General features: G+C 48.2%; 1 protein-coding gene across 6 annotated transcripts in view; it reads left to right on the top strand.

The window, feature by feature from the left end:
• The window catches only part of FAM169B (Protein), a 210,696-nt gene that overhangs the window by 112,857 nt on the left and 80,548 nt on the right, over positions 1–17,291 (top strand). For 2 of the 6 annotated variants that reach the window (XR_011439013.1, XR_011439025.1), the window contains one exon: positions 16,756–16,892. The exons of the other annotated variants lie outside the window; for them this stretch is intronic. The gene's annotated coding sequence lies outside the window, so the exon portion shown is untranslated. Of the gene's footprint in view, positions 1–16,755; positions 16,893–17,291 lie in introns of those variants that run through there. 6 annotated transcript variants of the gene reach the window in all.

The raw sequence follows: 17,291 nt of genomic DNA, 5'->3' as shown, positions 1-17,291 counted from the left end.
CGGGGCTGTGCAGAGGGTGGGCATGTGGTCCTCAGCTGGGAAGGGGCCTGACAACCCCACACACGAGCGCACTGACTCCTGACAGTTCTGTTTGGGGGAGAGACGTTCTCCGTCTCCTTCCATGGATGAAGACGTGGAAACCTATGATTTCAGTGAGCAAGACCCCTCAGCTTGTGAGTGATGAGAAGCGTGGCGAGAAGGGAGACCCCGTGCAGCAGGGTTAGCCCTCCATGTCTGCCTTTCTCCACACCGGCTGTAGCTCTGTCCTGGCCACCCTACCCACCTGTTGACCTGAATTTCCTTGTCCTTCAAGATCCAAGTCAGTGGCTACCTCAGAAACTGCTTTCTGCCCCTTCCCAAGGTCCAGGGTGGAGCACTCTATGCTCAGGGGCATCGGGGCTTCCCTCTGTCCTTGCCCCCTTGCCTTGTGTTGTCACTGCCCTGTACTGCTGGATGTTTTAGGAGACTGCCCTCCTGAAAGACAGAGCTGTGTCTTAGCCCCTTCAGGGGGGGCTTGCCCTCATTGCTGTAGATGTGGGCTCTTAGGAACTGTGCAGTATGTGTGTGTACATGTGTGTGTGTGTATGAGGGAGGAAGAGAGACAGTATACATTATTCCACAGTGTGTGGCACCACCTACAACGTGGCACAGAATGTCACAATTCCATCAGACTAGGGGTTGCCTATGAAAGGAACGGAAACGTTGACCAGCAGCCACAGGAGCCTGGGGGAGAGGAGACAGCACCTGCAGGGGGCAGCCGCCTGCAGTCCCCACAGCAATGGGACCTCTGACTGGGGACCTGCTTCCTGAACTTGTACAAGACAAGCTGTCCCAGGTGAAGCCCGAGTCGAGGGCTCAGCTTTCATTAGGGACCCTCTTCTGAAGGGGGAGCAAGAGGCTCCAACAGGCTGGGCTCTGGCCTTGGGCTCTGCAGCCTCACCCTATGCATTCTGGAAATGGAGGTTCCATTGGGGGTGACTGGCCTTGGGGGCGTGGTGCCCAGGAGCTCTGGGAAACAGCACAGGCCCTGACTTACATAGTCCCTTTTCCCCCCAATTTGTTTTATTGTGGTAAAATACGTATAACATTAAATTTATTATCTTAGCCATTGTTTTTAGTCTACAGTTAAGTACATTTATGTTGTGGTGCACCCATCACCATGACCCATTTCCAGAACTCTTTCATCTAGCAGAACTGAGACTCTGTACCCATTAAACAACTCTCCCCTCCCCTAGCCCCTGGCAACCACCATCCTACTTTCTGTCTCTGCGAATGTGACTCCTCTAGGAACCTCATGTAAGCAGAATCAGCAGTATTTGCCTTTTTGTGTGGCTCGTTTCACTTAACACAGTATCTTCGGGTTCATCCATGTGTAGCATGTGTCAGGATTTCCTTCCTTTTAAAGGCTGAGTGATGTTTCATTGTATGGATCGACCACATTTTGCTTATCCATTCATCTGTTGATGGGCGCTTGGGTTGCACGGTGTCTTTCTTTTTCCCCTCCACAAACCCCCAGTGCATGGTTGTATATCCTGGTTGTAAATCCTTCTAGTTCTTCTAGGTGAGCCACCACCACAGCATGGCAACTGACAGACGGTGGGGGGGTGGGGGTGGAGGTGTGGTTCTACAACCGGGAAATGAATCCAGGCCACTGAAACAGTGACAGCATCGAACTTTAACCACTAGGCCATCAGGGCTGGGTCTGCAGGGTCCCTTTTACAAGTGTTTCCATCATGAAATAATTAAAATTACAAGGTCAGAGTCTATACCCTTAGTTCTTTACACTTTTGTCTCATTGTATCATTTCCCTGGAATCCTATTCATATAGCTACTTTGACCTCTGTGAGGAAAGGGCTTGAGAGGCAAAGAAAAGTGTTAGCACGTCTGTCGTGTACTCCTTGGACATTCTGTGTGAGCTGGAACCCGGGGAGGACAGTGGGCTGGACCCCGTTCATGGCATCTCAGCTGTTTGCACCCTGCTGGGGGCTTTTGCACGAACCCATCCAGTTTCCCGCCGTGTCTTCTTTCTGCCTGCCAGCCGGTGTGTTATGGTGGGCCGTCCCTAGGTGCTAGAGTCGGATATGCCTGGCACTGAATGTGTGACCTCAGGTGGCTTTGCCTCTCAGAGACTCTTCATTCGGAACCCCACAAGGTGGCCATGAGAAACAGGTGAGCCAGCACAGGGTCTGACCAATAGTGAATGCTCGATAAACGGCAGCTTCCTTCTCCACTCCCCTCCCAGTTTGTGGTCACACAATTAAGAGAGAATATTCCTTGACTTTTTGGAAATCGCAGACACAGTGACACGTTGCATGTTGTCCTGCTGGTCAGTCAGGCCCCCTCACCCTCCCAGAGAGTTGGGCTTTCTCTGAGAAGCCCAGCCTCAAAAAGCATTCCTAGGAATCTCTGAGTCATTCCTAATTCCAATATTCAGGGACGCAGTGAGGTCCCCAGCTGCTAAACGTTCTGGCTTTGGGGGCAAAACTTACCATCTGGTCTGGTTGAGTGAGAGGGACCTGCTGCACCCGCTGTGAAGACCAGCCGGAGTTGAATCCGGGCAGCCGGATGTCGCTCATTACTGCACAGGAGTCCATTGCTTTCAGTTGATTAGGGGAAGTCGTTATTTTTGGACTAAAAAGCCTTACTAGGGGCCGGCCCGGTGGCACAGTGGCTAAGTTCGCATGTTCTGCTTCAGTGGCCTGGGGTTGGCCGGTTCGGATCCCGGGGGCGGACACGGCACAGCTTGGCAAGCCATGCTGTGGTAGGTATCCCACGTATAAAGTAGAGGAAGATGGGCACGGATGTTAGCTCGGGGCCAGTCTTCCTCAGCAAAAAGAGGAGGATTGGTGGCAGATGTTAGCTCAGGGCTAATCTTCCTCAAAAAAAAATTTTTTTAAAAAAAGCGCCTTACTAGGGGCTGGCCCCATGGCCGAGTGGTTAAGTTTGTGCGCTCCGCTGCAGGCAGCCCAGTGTTTCGTTGGTTCGAATCCTGGGCGCGGACATGACACTGCTCATCAGACCACGCTGAGGCAGCGTCCCACATGCCACAACTAGAAGAACCCACAACGAAGAATATACAACTATGTACCGGGGGGCTTTGGGGAGAAAAAGGAAATAATAAAATCTTTAAAAAAAAAAAAAGCGCCTTACTAATTACATGGTCTAGTCTGAAGCAGCATTCACGGAGCCTACGATGAGTCTGGTCACCTTAGAAGTTTCTTTGTACTCACCTGTGATGACAAGGCTCCATTTTGACACAGATGGGACGTTTCCCCACGTTTCAAGTGAGCATGACAAAAATGCAGAAACCACCAGTGGGTCCAGCAGGGCATGGGAACCCCAGCTGGGATCCAGGCTCAGGGCTGGTGAAGTTTGGGGCACAGTGAGTGGGTTCCCGGGCACACCACGTCCTTCTCCGTGGCCCTGCTGCCATCCCCTCTACAGCCCGGCCCTTCCCTGGCTGATACAGTCCTTTTCTTCAGAGTCTGGGTCCACTCGGATAGAAACAAGAGCACAATGACTAATTATAAAACCGTTATATGATTAAACTCAATTAACTTCAAATAACCCTTGAAATTTGCTTAATGTCAGCCCTTGGCCCTGCTTGAACTGCTAAACATTGCTCTCCTTTGAAATTCTGATGAGAAGAGCTGATTACACCGTGGTGCCCAGTGCTCTGTGGGGCATACACCTGTCTCCGAATGTGAGGCAGGAAGTGGTGCCGGCGCTGACGGTCCTGGGTACAGGTGATGGCGAGATTCGAGGAGACAGTGGAGATGGAACTGGGGGGCCCTGCAGCTCTGCTGGGTCTCAGACCATGTTGCCTGCTGGGGATGCTGAGGGGCCTTTCACCTGGCTCTGACAAAACCTTTATCTTTGGACTTGGTGCCTGTTACAGGCTGAATTCTGTCCCCCACCAAATTCATATGTTGGAGTCCTAAGCCCCAAACCCCAGAACGTGACTGTGTTTAGGCCTTTTAAAAGATAAGTAAGTTAAAATGAGGTCATGATGGTGGGCCCTAATCCAGCCTGGCTGAGGTCCTTGTAAGAAGAGGAGATCAGGACACAGACACAGGCACCGAGGGAAGACGATGCAAAGACGCAGACCACCTGCGAGCCGAGGAGAGAGGCTCGGGAGAAAGCAGCCCTGCCGACACCTTGATCTTGGACTTGTAGCCTCCAGAACTGTGAGAAATAAATGTCTGTGCTTTAAGTCCCCCAGTCTGTGGTACTTTTTAACGGCAGCCCCAGCAAACCAATACAGTGCCCTTCACTCTCTGCTTGATTTGGGCCACCTGTCCCCCGCCCAGCACCATTTTGGAGCCACCATGTCACCTAACTTGAGGAGGCGCCCTGTTAGCCTTGGAGAAGGAAAGACTGGAGCCCTGATGGCAGAGGGGGAGGCAGGCACCCTGTGAGTAGAAGGGAGAAGGATGGGAAAGTGATCCAGGGTCTTGGGGGAGGGAGGCCAGGAGCCCCCCAGAATTTCAGTGCTGACTAAACATTAGAAGAAATGGGTAAGAAGACACATGGATGGCCAGTAAGTATGTGAAAAGGCGCTTAACGTCACTAATTATTAGAGAAATGCAAATCAAAACTGCAATGAGGTATCACCTCGCGCCTGTTAGAATGGCTGTCATCAAGAAAACAAGAGATAACAAACGCTGGTGAGGATGTGGAGAAAAGGGGACCCTTGTGCACTGCTGGTGAGAATTCAAACTGGCACAGCCACTGTGGAAAACGGTATGAAGGGTCCTCAAGAATTTAAAAATAGATCTACCATACGATCCAGCAATTCCACCTCTGGGATATATCCAAAGGAAATGAGATCAGTATCTGGAAGAAACATCTGCATTCCCGTGTGTATTGCAGCATTATTCACAAAAGCCAAGATATAGAAACAACCTAAGTGTCCGTGGATGCATGAATGGATAAAGAAGATGTGGTATATATACAAAATGGAATATTATTCAGCCATAAAAAAGAAGGAGATCCTGCCATTTGTGATAACATGGATGAACCTGGAGGACATCATGTTAGGTGAAATAAGTCAGACAGAGAAAGAAAAGGACCGCGTGATCTCACTTATATGTAGAATCTAAAAAAGTCAAATTCACAGAAGCAGAGAGTAGAACAGTGGTTACCGGGGTGGGGGCGGAGCTGGGGAAATGGGGAGATGTTGATCAGAGGGTGTAAAGTTTCAGTTGTGTAGGATGAATGAGTTCTAGAGAGCTGACGTGCAGCATGATGACTACAGTTAGGAATACTGTCTTGGACGCTGGACATTTGCTGAGAGAGTAGCTCTAGCTCTTACAATTACAACAAAGTGGTACCTATATGAGATGGAGATGCTAATTAGCTGGATTGTAGTAATCATTTCACTCTGAATACGTATATCAAAACATCATGTTGTATGCCTTAAATCATTATAATTTTTATTAAAAAAAGAAATGAGTAAGAACTACCTAAATGCTCTGTGCCCTTGTTCCCTCACCTGTAAAGAAAAAATGGGGATGATAAAAGTATCCGTCATCCAGGATCATGGGAATTAATTGAATTAATTAAACTTATAACTGCCTGGCAAAGAGGGACCACTGAGTAAGTGTTAGCAATTGTATTAGTTTGCTATTGCTGTGTAGCAAATTTCCCCCTACTTTGGGCTTAACACAGTGCACGTGTTTTCATTCACAGTTCCATAAGTCCGAGGCCCTGGAAAGGCTGGGTCTCTGCTCTGGCTCGGACAGGCTGTGCCAGGGTGTTGGCCAGGCTGCATTCCTTTGGGGAGGCTCTGGGCAAGAGTTTGCTTCCAAGCTCAGTCAAATTATTGGTCAAATCTGCTTCTCTAACACTGTAGGAATGAGGTTCCTGTTTCCTTGGGCTGCCCTTCAGGCGGGAGCTGCTCTCAGTGCTCAGAGGTCACCCACGTGCCTTGCCACATGGCCCCCTCCGTCTTCTAAGCCACACACAGAGATCGACCCTTGCATTGAATCTCTTTTATGCTTTGAATCTCTTTAGCCAGGAGGAGCCCAGTCCCTTCTATGGGCTCACCTGATTAGGTCAGGCTCACCTAGGATAATCTCCTTTTCTTAAGGTCAACTGATGTGGGACCTTAATTACATCTGTAAAAGCCCTTCATGGCAGCATCTAGAATAGTGTTCAATTGACTCTCTGGGAGAACATACGGATATATGAGGGGGAGAGAATCTAGGGAGCCATCTCAGAATTCTGCCTGTCACAGCAATTCTTTTTACGATAAGTGTATCATTCCACATCTATTTGGGAGCTCCTCTTGGTGGAAGCACCCTGGTTTGCTGGCCTCTGAATGTGTCCTCTGTGTATAGGGGCTGCAGTGACATGAAGAATGCATTATTTTCTTGAGTCATTTTTTGTGTGTTTCTGCTGACCTACTGGGACGAGGTCCTCATTATTCGGTAAGACTTTGTTCCTTCCTCAGGAAAGTCCCTGTCACCTGCACAGATCTAAATCACCTTCTGCGTTCTCCCTCCTTCCACACAGTGACTGTGTGAGTGAACTCTGGACACTGTCATCTTCATGTGATGATGAAGTCCATGGTTGGCTCGCAGAAGCAGCTGGAAACTTTCTAAAGACTCTACCTAAAGGACGTGACTTTTGTGCTGCAGGTCGGACCTCAGCAGGGCTGGCTGCTGCTTCCGTGGGTTTCAGCAGAAGTCCCTCATGTGATTCTTCAAGGAAATGCATACCCAGCCCTTGCAGGCTGAGAACTTCAACATTTCCGCACTGAGGGAAGCGGTCAGCTCTTACTGTGCTCATGGTCAGCTGAGTCAGATGGGTGTTTTGATGATCTTTGTGAGGTGAATTTTGTTTATCAGCTTGGAGGGTGGGTTTGGATGAAATTAACGTTGAAATTGGTGATCTGGGAGTAAAGCAGATTGTCCTCCATGTTGTGGGTGGGCCTCATCCAATCAGTTGAAGGCCTGAGTAGAAGAAAAAGATTGCCTCCCTAAGCAAGAGAGAATTCTCTAGCAGACTGCCTTCAGACTGGAACGGCAGCATCGGCTCTCCAGGTTGTCTGCCTGCCAGCACACACTGCAGATTTGGCCTTCCTGGCCTCCATGGCTGTGTGAGCCGGTTCCTTATGGTAAATCTCTTTTGATACCTGTACACCTCCTATTGGTTCTCTTTCGCTGGAGAGCCCTGACTCATGCAGATCTTCTTCTCAGATTTGCTCTTTTCTCCCCGGATCAATGATGTCTCACCCTCCCAATCTCCGAGGCTAGAAAGCCCATGGCTGTTCTTCTCTGTTACCTCCCCAATAGCCCATCATTCACCAGGTCCTGCTGGGCCCACCTTTGCATGCCTCAGCCAGGCCCACTCTCCTGTTTGTCCTTCTGTCCCTCAGGCCTTAATAACTTCTCAGCTAGGAATTTTTGAAGGTGCTTACCCAGTTTCCATGCGTCCCATTTAACTCTCTCCTTCTCTTCAGAGATATGGGCCCCAAGCACCGCTCGCTTCATGCCCCTCCCCTTCTTAAAGCCTTTCACATTCTGGCCACAAATTGCCCTTCCAGTTTCTTGGCCTGGGCTTCTCCCTTCCCCACCACGGACTGGATTGACCTTGTTCGTTCCTCACGACCTCACTCAGAAGCCACCTCCCCAGTGTAGGCTTTTCCGTCTCTTATGCTTGTTTTTTGAACATGCACACTTGGGGATGTGATCAAAAGGTAGCTTGATTTCCTCCACACTTGCCTGCCACGCCTGGACCCCAGGACCCTAGCAGTCACTCTGAAGTGGTAGACGGGCCTGTGGCGTCAGCAGCAAATGGTTTCCATCCAGAGACGGAGGTGCCCAGTCCTGTGGGATAGTCAAGGCTCTGCATTTGACTCAAGTTGGATGCTCTCTCCTCCCTGTGCCAGCCTCCTGCTGCCTGCCCTGGGGGAGGACACAGGCCCCGGCCCGGCTCTCCCTGCCGCTCCGCCCCCAGCTTGCTAGCCCTGGCTCCTGACACCTCGCAGCTGGAGTGTGGGAGTGAGAATGGACGAGGAGGGGAGAACAGCTTTTCCTGACGCCTTCGTCAGCTCGGGCTGCCATAGCAGAATCCCAGAGGCTGGAAGGCTGAAACCTCAGGAGTCTCGTTCCTCAGTTCTGGAGGCTAGAAGTTCAAGATCAAGGTGCCAGGATGGTCAGTTTCTGGTGAGAGCTCTCTTCCTGAGCTACAGACTCCGCCTGCTCGCTGTGTTCTCACGTGGCAGAGAGAGAGGAAGTCCACCATCTGGGGCCCCACCTCATGATCTCATCTACAGCTAATTATCTCCCAAAGGTCCCATCTCCAAATACAGTCACATTGGGGGTTAGCACTTCAACATATGAATTTGAGGGGGGGACACAATTCAGTCTGTAACATTTGACTAATGGCGCTGTGAGATGCCGTTGGCCCTCTGGGCCAAGCCTACCTCCAGAGTTGCCTCTCCTTCATGGTGCAGATGTGTCAGTGGGTCCCTCAGAGGCTGTGGCCCTCATGAAGAGGGCGGTGCTTACCTCCAGTGGGCAGCTCTTGCCCCTTCCAATAGGCTCAGTTTCTCCACTTGTCTACCTAGGACAGGGTCCCACCTGTGGATTCCTCTCTGGGTCCCTGACTCACCTGTGGAGGGGGGACCCTCTGCCTTGGCTCCAGCCTCCCTCCTTTAGATCTGTCAGGCACAGGTCAGACACAGCCCACTGTGCCCCCGCTCCAGGGCCCTCGCCTGGCTCTCCAGGGATCCTCTCGAAGCCCCACTTTTAGAGAGGACTATGCAAGCTGAAGCTGTGAGGTCAGCATCCAAGGTCCTGTCCCACTTCTCAGGGGCCACACCACCGCCCACAACTCTGGCCACGCAGGCTGAGGTGATCTTGCTCATCTCCGCTTCCATCTCCTCCTGGTCTCCATCCTCTGCTACGAGCCTGAGTCCACACGGTCTTACTGCCTCTGATCACATCCATCTGCTCCATCTTGTGGTGCAGCTTCTGGAGAAAGACCACCACTGCTGTCTGCCAGACCTCAGAGGGTTCACTTTCTGCCCAGAATTTGGACTGTGCCCTGCTGAGCCCAGCTGTGACTGAGGCCACAAGACCATCAGCCCAAGCAAAGACACCGAAGCCACAGGCTGGACAGGTGCTGGGAAGGCACTCCAGAATGTGCCTCCCACAGTCCGGGGCTAGATTTCTTTTTTCCTTGCAGCCCCTGGTGTCTAGCCCATTACTTTTCAGGAAATAGGTACTCACTTCATTGGTGAGAAGAATGTGCATCTTTCTTAAGAAAGGCACTGTGCTTTCTTTTCTATATCCCCACAGCAACTTGCAGCAGTTTAATGTGACGGAGGTGCTTAATAAATATTGTTGACTGATTCACAGGGAAAAAGGTGGTCCAGACATGCCTTCTGGAAATGTCCAATAAGCCCCATTATTCCTCTTTGCAGTCAATTGTCGTGGAATGGGCCTTTTGGCGTGAATCCCGAAAGGGCAGTAAACCAAGATGGCTGTATAATTTTATCGTCTCTCATCCTCCATCAAAGCCAGCTTCCTCGCTTCCATCCGCATCTCTGCCTCATTGCTTCTGGGTTCACCTCTGGTACAGCTGTTGGATCACGCTAACAGCCCCCGGATCTTCATTTTGAACAATAATGTTTGTTTCCAGAATAATCGAATCCAGCGGGGACACGAAGGGCGTAGAACACTTTATAACAGTAGCTGTGAAAAAGGGAAAATCAAGAATTTGCTTGATGGCATTTAGTTCAGGGCACACAATTTATCAGCGCTGTCTTTATCTACTTATGTTTCAGTGATTCAGTGCTGGGGGAAATAGCCTCAGACATAAAATGCGTACGTTTCTGGCAGAGCCTGTCGGTTTAATTCAGATGTTAAATATTTTCAGGAGGGTCAAGTGCTCAAGGCCCCTACGTTTTGTCCTTTGAGTGAAACCAGCTAAAATAAAATGGAGATCATCAGTAGCTCCAACCTGGGATACACTTCAACGTCGAAGGGGTCAGAGGTCCCAATTTTACAGGAAACTGGTGTTCCAGCTCTGGGGCTCTGAGAAAAGGCCTTGAAATGTGGGTAATTTCATTATGTAAAAGGCAGCTTAGAAAAATCCTTGTTCCTAGAAAACAGATGCTTTATTTAAGGTTGATTAAGTTCGAACTCTCTCACGGAAACTTTTGTCTGTCTGCGACTTCCCCGACCCAGACACGTGGAGATTCTGGCCAAGGAAACGTGCAGAGCGACTTCTTTGGGGGGGGGGGGGCTAGAGTCCATGTGATCTGTGCTGATCACTGGGAATGGCTGGGCACTGGTTGCCTTCCAGGTCTCAGGGAGCAAACCGCTAAGTTCCTGGGGAGAGCTCTGGCCTCGGGGGGCTCCAGCTGTTTGCATTGTGAGGTTTGCACCCAGAATGTTCTTTGTCTCCACCTCTGCTGCCTCTCAGACAGTAGGATTGATTCTGATCCCTCACGCAAAGATCCCACAGGGGTGGTTCTCCGGGAACTAGCAGCACGTTCTTCCCAAAAAATTAGCCTTTAAACATAGAGAGAAATCTTCATCTCACCGATGAGCAATACGCCTTAATTACTATTAACCCCAAGACTCCATTTAAATAGGTAAGACTTAGGGAACTATACTTTTCTGTTCAACTTTCCTTATCGACTGACTAGTTAGAGCATCCAGAGGTAACTGGAAAGAATCCTACAAAATGGAACTCTTTATTAACTCAATTAACGTAAATGTTAATCAGTTTTAGTGTAAACAGTCTTAAGATAAATTATGCAATTAGAATAAGATTTAAATAGTTGTATCCTTTATTAACTAGCTGCATGAAATAAATTAGAAAGAAATAGGTAAACTGAAGTCAGAACATAACTTAAACAAAACAGAACCACATGCACAAACTCAGACTTTAAAACAGGAAGTGCCAAGGTTTTAAAACAGAATTTTGGAATGATCCCCCACTGCCCAGAACCCCTGAATTTGTGGCGTTGTATACTAAGATATTGTGATTTCAATTATAGAGAAATTCTCTAATGTATAAAGCAGGTTAGGTTTAAGGACTTGGTACCTAACAATCTTAAAGCAGGAGAGAGACTCTGCCAAAGGTTTTGGCAGAAAAATAGTCTTCAGGTCCTTAAGGGCTGTCTCTTGGAATTCCCATTACTATTCATTTAATGTTTATGTATCCTTGCAAAGGTTTTAACTCTAGAGTGACCATATACTTTTTTGTTCCAGCCTGGACACTTTCGAGAGTGAAAGGGGGATTATTAAGTTAGAAGGCAGGAGAGCTCAGTAGGTAAGGCGACGGGCACTGGCCTGTCATAGTCCTGTTGGATCTTAGCATCACCCCTTATTAGCTCTGTGACCTAAAGCGACTTATTTCACCTCATGTGCCTTGATTTTCCTCATCTGTAAAAATGGGAATTGTTATAAGGGTTTAAGAAGGTAATAAAGCATTTATTGGTGCTTTCTAGCATATAGTGAGCACCCAATAACTGTAGCTACTATAGTGTTATTATTAAAAGCTTTAAAACGATCATTTTGATCATGCTCACAAACAACAAAAACTAGGAGTCTGACTTCCCCAAAGACTGAGTCTGCAGGGGCTTGGTAGGGCTGGAAGGAAGCACTCATGTTGAAAAGGGTCTGTTGTTCTCCGTTCAGTGTTAATACTGTTTCCCTGGGAAGAAGCCTTTGGAGGGCGAGTCTAGGAAGGGCCCAGAGAAGCCTTTGACTTCCTGAACTTTCTCAGATCTGGCCAGGCCCTGGTCTGCACTCTCCTCGTGAGGGCCACATACTCTGCAAGGTACCTTGGTTTGCACGTTTGCATGCCCCCTACGGTTGATGAAGCCCACTCGCCTTCGCTCCCTGAATCCTTACTTAGGCCACACAAGGAGATGACATGGACCCATTTTGCAGATCAGGATATTAGTCCCCACTTGGGACTAAGAGGGAACCAGGGGCAGAGCTAGGACTGGTGCCAGATATTACAACACGAAGTTGGGTTCTTTCTGTCGCTTTGCCCACCTGCCTTCTTGGAGATTTAGCAAATGAGAACAGCCAAAGGACATGTCCCATCACCGAGGCTAAACTTGGAAGTGTGGAATGAGCATGGGGCCCAGGGACACATGTCACCAGCAGTGTCACCCCTGGGGACCCCCTCAAGGTAGCCAACAAGGCCCAGGTCCTAGAGACACTCAGCTAATACTTTTTACTGAAACCATTCTTAGCTCCCTTGGTGTTCAAGTACAACAAATCAGAATGATCCATGATCCTGGTAATTTCCAGGGTGTACGGGGCGATTTTTTTTAAAAGAGGAAGAAAAGCAACTCTGTTTCATCAGGTATTTCCACAGCGTTTTCCCCTGGTACAGATGTCGAATACACATATGGGATCTCACATTAATGCAACGACACACAGCACCTCAGTTGGCGTGTCTGCTAGCTGCTATGATGTGTGTGTGTGTGTGCGTGTGCGTGCACGTCCGCTGGGGGTTGGGGAATTCAGCATCCTGTCAGGGCCTCCAGATGTCTGTTTGGGTGTGAACGGCCACACTTGCCCACACTCATGTCGGTTTAACACCGTGGCGCTCGCTCTGCAGTGTGCATTTTGCCGCCCAGCATCTTGATTTCTCAGCCACTTGGTTTCAAACTTGGAAAAGCTGTGTTTGATGTTGAAAGCTAAGTTCACACCATGCAGGGTATTTTAAAACCCGGCATCTGATGCCTGAAGTGTGAAAAAACATCTTTTTAATCCTTTTTGTGCTTATTGAAAGCTGGGCAAGTTTTTCTTAACTTACCAGGGAACGTAAAGCATTGACAGAGGACGAGGGCTTCGTTCCGGGAAGCACTTCGGAACGATCCCTGGCATTTCAGCCATAAAACAGTTTCAGTAAATATTGGTTTGGTGGAAAAACAGTCTAAGTGTTCAATGATCGGGATGATTTTTCAAGAAAAGTTTGCTCAAATTCAATAAATAAAAATGTATTTATTTATGTGAATTTTCAAAAAAGTTATGCAGCTACACATGTAGGTTTTGAGGCTTACAAAACAAAAGTAGTAATACAAGAGGCAGTTGAAGAAATCAGGGCCAAAAGAAGTGAGGGCAGCACAGTTATAAAGACAGGAGCGGGGCAGCTCCTTTCCCTGAAGGGTCCCTGTATACTCCACCTGGTCTGAGCTGTCTGCTGGGCTGGCCGTGCTTCCTGGAGCTGCAGATCCGGGGCTCTTCCCTCCCAGTTCTCCTTCCTTCCTTCCAGCCTTCTCTTCCAGCCGTCAGATCTACATTGCAAACCGAAGTCCCTGACTCCTGCTCCTGATCCCACTTCCCTTTATGAATCTCTCGCACTTCTAACTCCCAGAGGAGCCAACTGGCAAATGTGGTTGGCGATCACCTGCCTGTGATTCCCACTTTCTCACCAGCTCCCAGGTGACCCTGCTGCTGCAGGTCCCTGGACCACACACGGAGTAGTTAGATGCCCATTTGCTGCCCTGGTGGCATTTTGTATCACAAACTTTCTTTTATGTGTATATTTCCTATCAGAGTCTAGCTATAAGGAGAAAAGGATTCCTGTCTGGCTCATTTTTGTTTGCCTCCAAGTGTCCTTTGTGGAATTGTGTCTTTCTCGTGGAAGGAGCTGAAAGGTGGCAGTTTACAGAAGGAAGTTGGAGGAAGGCTGTCTTGCTCAAAATATCTTACAGGAAATAAATTCTGTGTTTGCAGGAGTCAAATTTGGTCCTATAATGGGCTTCATCTCTAAAGGTGATTTTTTTAGAGTTAGGGTTGCTCAGAAAATAAATTATTGAAATTAAGCATTCTAAATCCTGGAGTCCCCAGTTCAGTGTGTGTGTTGGGGGGCATTATCTACAGTATCAGCTGAGGCTGATACTTGTTTTGAGTGCCACAGAGAGATGGGGAACCTCACAGAGACCTCCTCCAGTCCTCAAACCTCTAGGTTCCAGCCATCACCGGAAGCTAGTGAGAAAGGAGAGGTGCCTCGGTGCCAAGACCTGTGGCCTCCTTGCTCTCTTTTGTTCCTCTGTAACAGAAGCTGGCAAACTTTGTCTACGAAGGGCCAGGTAGTAAATATTTTAGGTTTTGAGGGCCATAAGGTCTCCATCACAACTTCTCAACTCTGCCATTGTAGTGAGAAAGCAGCTATAACAATCAATGAATGAGCATGGCTGTGTTCCAATAAAACTTTATTTATAAAACCAAGTGGTGGGCCAGATTTGGCCCTCAGGCTATGGTTCACTGACTGCTGCTCTAGAACTATTTGTGACAATAGGAGAGCCAAGTAGGGCACATATTCCTGAAGGTCTCTTCTGAGAAGGGTGCTTTCCTACTGAGCTTTCCTTCAATGCTCCAAGGAGGGAGGTGGCTTTGCCCCATTTGGTAGATGAGAACACTGAGCCTCCACAGCGTCAGCCAACTCGCCCATGATAACACAGCTGGTAAGGGATGCAGGTGGCATTTATATCCAGATCTACTGAGTTAGAATCCAGTGTTCTTTTGACACTATGATTTGCTTGATCTTGCCTTGGGGTATGGGCTACTAGCTCATAACACCCACTGTGCCAGTGTAGGGTCACCCCACCCAGCTCTCCTGGAACTAAAACCCATCCCACACTAACATACATGGCAGGAAACCATCTCTTACCCAACTCTTCTGCTTGCTAATAGGCAAAGTATAGATGACAGTGCGTTACTTCGAAACATGTAGAAACTGGGCTGGGGTTTCTACAACAGGCCTTTGTGCACAAGCCGGTGAGCACCAATAGAAAAAGAAATAACCTTATCGCAAATTAAAAGAACAATCTTTAGAAAGTAGCTGAAATGTAAGGTTAATTGGAGCCAGAAATGTCAAATTAATGCAGCAATGCACTGGGGAGCCCGCCCTGGCCTTTGTGCACAGAATCAGTGCACACGACGAAGGGAGGCAGGGAACGACATAATAGGGTTTTTGGGAGTCCCCTGTCATATTAAACAGGCTTTGCAATTAATTTCTTGGTGCAATGTTATTTTCATTGGCCTATATTTTCTTTGACCTCTCACATTTTTTAAGCTACCAACACAGGGCAAGTGGGATTTAGGATTGAAAATTTAAAAACCCACAAAACTGTCTTGACTTAAAATCAGTAGAAATGTGATAGAACTGGAGCGGGGTGAGTGAGTAGCCGGAGCGCTCTTGGGGTGTGTTGGGGTCCACAGGTCCTTCAGTGGAAGACGCTGACCTGGGAACAGGGGGCCTGCTCTGCTCGGTGACTTACCTCCTTATTTTAGCCCCTTTCGGAATCACCCCCCAGGTCCCACCTTGCAGGAAAGGCTTGGGGTGCCCAGAAGGAGGGCAGCGGCCGTAGAGGCCACGGTCTTGCATTCACGGAGCACGAAACACAGGCCAGGCACCTTTGAAAAACGTCACCTTATTTAATCTTCATCAAAACCCTGAGAGGTATGCTCTATAATTATTGCCATTTTCAGGTGGAGAAATGGAGGCAGAGAACAGTTAAGTGCCTGGTTGAAGCCACACAGGAAACCCCCCAGGCTGGGATTTGAATCCAGGTCTTCGTGATTCCGAGGGCTTTGTGTTTAACTGCTGCTCCTCAGATGGCAATCAAGGTTCACCTGGAATGCCTGCAGGCCACATAGTCATCATCAGTTTTATTTCTATTTTTATTTTATTTTCAATTGTGGTAAAATCTACATAACGTAAAATTTACCGTCTTAACCAGCTTTGGGTGCGTGATTCAGCAGTGCTAAGGGCGTTTATGTTGTTGTACGACCAATCCGCCACGCTTTCTCATTGTAGAACTGAACCTCAGTCCCTGTTAAACAACCCCTCGTTCTCCCTCCCCTCCGCCCTGGCAGCCTCCATTCTGCTTTCCTACTCGATGGATTTGAGTGCTCGAGGCAGCTCATATGAGTGGAATCCTGCAGTATTCGTCCTTTTGTGATTGGCTTGTATCATTTAGCATAATGTCCTCAAAATTCATCCATGTGTACCCTGTGTCAGAATTTCCTTCCTTTTTAAGGCTGAATAATACTCTATTATACAATGGAATATTATATATGGAGTATATATTACTTAATAATATAGACTATTATACACATATACCCCATTTTGGTTATCCATTCGTCTGTCAATGGACATTTGGGTTGCTTCCATTTTTCGTCTGTTATGAATTATGCTCCTATGTACCACAATCAGTTTTAAAAGCTGGCATTAGGGTGTGACCATAAAGGGGTTACAGGAGGCGTTCCCGTGTGGTGATGGAACGTTCTGTCTTATGATGGTGGCAGTGGCTACAGAATCTATTTATGGGATCAAACTGCCAACAAACACAGACAGACAGACAGACCACGAATGCCTGTAAAAACTGGCGAAAACTGACTAAGGTCCGTAGTCTGGTTAACAGCATTGTCCCAAAGTCAAGGTCAGTTTCCTGGTTTTGATACTGTACTTCGGTTCCATATGAGGTCACTGCTGGGGGGAGCTGGGCAGGGGCCTCCAGGACTCTGTGCTAATTTTGCAACTTCTTTTGAATATATAATTATTTCAAAATAAAAAGTGAAAAATTACACACACATTAAAAAGAAGCTAGGAATTGGTTTTGCTGCATCAGCTCAGCCACCAAAAGGTTGTCATGTTGTGAGAGATCAGGTGAGGATGTCACCAGAAAATCTTCCAAGGTTTCCTGAACTATCTAAACCACTCAGGAATGTTTTAGAAGGAAGTTCCAAAGAGGATTTTTGTTCACAGGAAACTGATCTACTGTCAGTAACGGCAGTGAGGGGGTGAGGAGAGCCCCTCATTCTATTTGCGCCGGAGGGAGGATTTGGCGCTTTGTGCTTCTGAGACACGGGACCTCCTGGGCCTCCGTTTCCATGGCATCCAGCACACAGTGGGGCACAGCGATCCTGAGGCATAGGTATTATTATTGATTTCTGTGGATGAGGAAATCCAGGCTGCGAAGGGGTAAGTGACCGTCCAGTGTCACGTAGTTAGCAAGCCAGCCAGATAGGGCTCACTTGTCTAATGGCCAAATCCTTGTCCCTTCATCCACACCCTTCTGCTTCCCAAGTGAGTCAGCGCTGCAAGGAGCAGAGGGTGCGGACACGAGTAGTGTCTGCTTCGTCTGGTGTTGGCTATGAAATAAAACGGTGTGAACTCTCAGGTTCTCAGCTTGAAGATACCAACAGTTGTCTCTGTTGAGACTTTTGAGGATCACACTCTTTTGCAAAATGGCCAAGCAAATGATAAAAAGACAAAGTACATTCTAGTATTGAGATGAATCT

This window comes from Equus caballus, chromosome 1, assembly GCF_041296265.1.
Source record: "Equus caballus isolate H_3958 breed thoroughbred chromosome 1, TB-T2T, whole genome shotgun sequence".
Classification (NCBI taxonomy): Eukaryota; Metazoa; Chordata; class Mammalia; order Perissodactyla; family Equidae; genus Equus; species Equus caballus.
This window is presented reverse-complemented; position numbering and strand designations above follow the sequence as displayed.